Here is a 3,808-nt window from a genome sequence, read left to right as displayed (position 1 = left end):
CAATGTTTAAAGAACTAGAAAGATGCTATAATGCATAGTATGAGATGCAATCGTCCCGAGCGTAACTTAACCTCGATGATTTAGGATGTATGAGTTATAAAGATTTCTTTAGGGTTGGTTGCACTTTTAGAATGGTTCTCAAACAAGGTTCTTACTAGGGTTTGGTTATAATAGCATCATAACCAAGTGATATAAGACATCATAACAAGCACACACATCAAGAATAGGGGTGGAATAATATGTGAAGAACAGTTGTCAATTTTAAGTTCTACAGGACATGGTTGATGATTACTTATACTATACTTCAAAAGAATAACTTTTGAAGAACATGTTGTTTAAGAAATATTGAGTATTTCAAAGAAGGATTAGGGCTTCTAAGGTTTGATTAACATTTGTACTTCAAAAGAATAACTTTTGAAGAACAGAGTTAAATAAGGGTATGAACTACTATACATAGGAGCTATGTAACTCTAGGGTTTACTATTGGGTTCATTTAATTTCACTAATAGGAACTAGTTGGTTCTTAACTTGGAATGGGTTTCTATATAGCAAGTATTGGTAGGTTTATTGCTATGGTTTCTTCTAAGCATCATATCAAAGGATGATGGTCAAGATGGTTCTATAAATTAGCTATTAAGGTTTACTATGGTTTCACAAGCTGCTTCATTAAGTGATCTCTAATTGCTTCTAAACTAAATGGTTTATCATTTCTTTAATAGGGTTTAGTTGGATAGGAGAATGTAATGTGAATTACTACACAAGGTTGATACTAGGGTTCATCATTATAGTTCTACTAAGTTTTGATGGTTGAGATTGATTTTAATGGTATGGTACATAGGAGTGGTGATCAATGGTACTAATCTAATTAGAAAGTTAGGGTTTATACCTAGGTGATACTAGTTAAGCATATAGGTTTTTAATTAAGAATAGGAACATGAAATGATAATCTCATGTGACCTGGTTTATGCTAGTGGATCATAAGCATGCATTCATTTGTTTCTTACTAGGGTTCTATAGGTATAGATGAAGCTTATATGATTACATGGGCTAAACCCCTAGGGTTTTAGGATTGCAACTATTTAGGATGAACACATAAAATAATGGAACCCGGTTTCTAACTTAGAATAAAACTAAGGTTTCTAAATTATGATCCAATTCTTAAAGTAATACTTGGTACTAGAACTAATGTGATTAAGTACTTGAAATAGAGTTATTAATAATTTTAACATGCTATTAATTTTTAGAGGGTTTAAGAATTAAAATAATTACTAGTTAGGGTTTAATTAGAAATCATGGTTTCCTAATTATGGTTAGGTTTTAAAGTATTTAACTTGTTAACTTAAGAATGTTTAAGTAAATAATTGTTGAGCTACCAAAATGATATTGGCTTTTACTATTTTCTTGAGTTATTACTATTTAAAGAAAATGAAAATAATAATTTGCAAATTAGGGTTTATGAATTACCACTAATAATTAGATTAATGCAAATATGGTAAATAAAATTAATCTTAACATTTTACTTAGTTACTGAATAGTTAAAATTTAAGTTTGGAACTTAATTATTTATTGAATTCAATTTGCATTTTAAATAAATGAAAAGGCATAATTAATAAGGTTAAAAATAATTAAATTTTCATTTTGACAAACATTTTTGTTTTATATTTTATTTGGATAGAGTTTATTTTTGTGAGCATTTTGATATATTATTTATATTTTTCTGAGTTGAAATGAATTTTGTATGATTTGACAAAGTTTCAGCATTTTCTGGAATTTGAAATAAAATGAAAACACTAAACATACCCGGACAGGACTACCCATGGTCACTGACTGGTGGGTCAAGTGCCAGGTCACGTGCCACGAGGGCACGATCGAGTCAAAATGTTTGACTGGCCTGGGGACTCAACTCCGGCGAGTTGACTGCCGACGACGGCGGTGCTAGGGGGTTCCCGCGGACGCTCGACTACTTCCAATCGACGCAGAACTAAATGCTAAACCAAACGGTGGTGGTGCCTCCGCCAAATGTTCACCGGAGTAGCTCCGGCGAGCATCATCTGCGGCGGCGCACGGCGGCCAACTACCAAATCGGGCTACGGTGGAGGATAAAACGAACTAGATGGCCCTTGAGATGCGCAGGCTCACCGTGAGGTTGAGGATCAACTCGCCGATGCCGGAGATGGTCGGAGTCGATGGCAATCGGACGTTTTCCGGCGAACCCGGGTGAAAGGGAACGGACGATTGTCCGTGTCTGAAGCCGTCCCCCTTCGATTCCTTCTTCCGGAAGCTCACGGAGACACGGTGGTGCTGCTCAGCTACCTCCTAGACTTTGGGGTGGCCTCCATTGACGGCTAGCCGGAGAACTGGCCGGCCATGGCGATGGTTCCAGTGAGAGATAGAGAGGGCTAGAGAGAGAATGAAAGGGAGGCGAATAACAAGGAGATCACGTCGGTTCTTTAGCTCCTATTTATAGCCTTGGGCGAGGTCCATTTGGTAAGTTCACCGGCGGCAGTGGTCGGGATAGGACGACAATGTCGTCGCTGTTCGGGCGTGAATCTTGACGGTTTTGGATAGGCTCGGACGCGAGAACGATTGAGCGAGGTCCTGAGATGGTCTGCGACGTCCGGGGTTGATCTTATCATCGGCGAGGACGTGGCCGGCGAGCTCCATCGCGCTGTCGTTCACCAGGAGGAAGACGAAGACCTTTTTCTTCCTCGACGAAACGATACGATGGTTTGGGTCGTTTTATTCGTGGGCTGGGCTGGTATTGGGCTTGGTTGACGTGGTGGTGATGGGCTGCGGTGCTGGGCTCAGCCGAACAGGTAAGCCTGGTAAGCCTCTCTCTCTCTTTTTCTTTTTAAATTTTCTGTTTTATTATTCTGGTTTCTATTTTATTATTTGCATTCAATTCTGACTCCTATTTTGTTCTGCAGGTTTTACCAATTTTGAATTTCAATAGAATTTAATAGAAATACATACTGCATAGTTGTTTTGTTCAAACAAATATTTAATATTTGATTAAATTTGTGTTGTTGTGAGAGGTATTCTAAATTTCAAGTAGATATGGTTTAAGTGTTTGTCTCAATTACTTTTATTTAGAAGCTAAATATATTCAAAGGTTTTGAAAATTAATAACATGAGCATGGTGAACACATTATTAGTTTTAACTAATGTGCTTGACAATATTGATTGTTCACATTTATTTTAATTATGGCTAGGGTTTAACAAATAGTAAAGAAAATGGAATTGGTTTATGATTTTATGTGGAGAATGGTTTCTAAAGGTTTAAGCAAAGTGGTTGGATCAACTCTATATTCACTACTCTTGCTTAGCAACTCTTGTTTGAATTATTTACAATGAATTCTAAACTCATCATGATTAACTCTCTTGTTGAGGTGGTGCTATTTTAGAAAATACTATTACATTTGGTTTCACTAAGCAAGATATTTGGAAAGCAAAGTGGAATAGAATATTGATTCACTCTACTCACTAAATGGCCTTTAGTCCTTAATTATATATGGCTTGGTTAATACTTGTAATCCATAATACACAAGTTTAGGACATAATATTTTATGTAGATTAGTTCCATATGACAAGGTTTATGGTTTTCGGAATACTTCACTATTTGAAGTATTAATTAGGCATGAGGCATGGCAAGATTTTACTTATAATCTAAATATTGCCTAGGGTTTTAGTAATGATCACCAATGTGATACACAACTAGGATTAGGTATGAGCATAATCTTGGTTATGTTTAATTGGCTAGGGTTCCTCCTCCTCACTTAGGTAGATTTCTTGTATTAAAGCAATGCTA

This window comes from Lolium rigidum, chromosome 2 (assembly GCF_022539505.1).
Source record: "Lolium rigidum isolate FL_2022 chromosome 2, APGP_CSIRO_Lrig_0.1, whole genome shotgun sequence".
In the NCBI taxonomy this organism is placed as follows: domain Eukaryota; kingdom Viridiplantae; phylum Streptophyta; class Magnoliopsida; order Poales; family Poaceae; genus Lolium; species Lolium rigidum.
Note: the sequence above shows the minus strand (reverse complement) of the source record.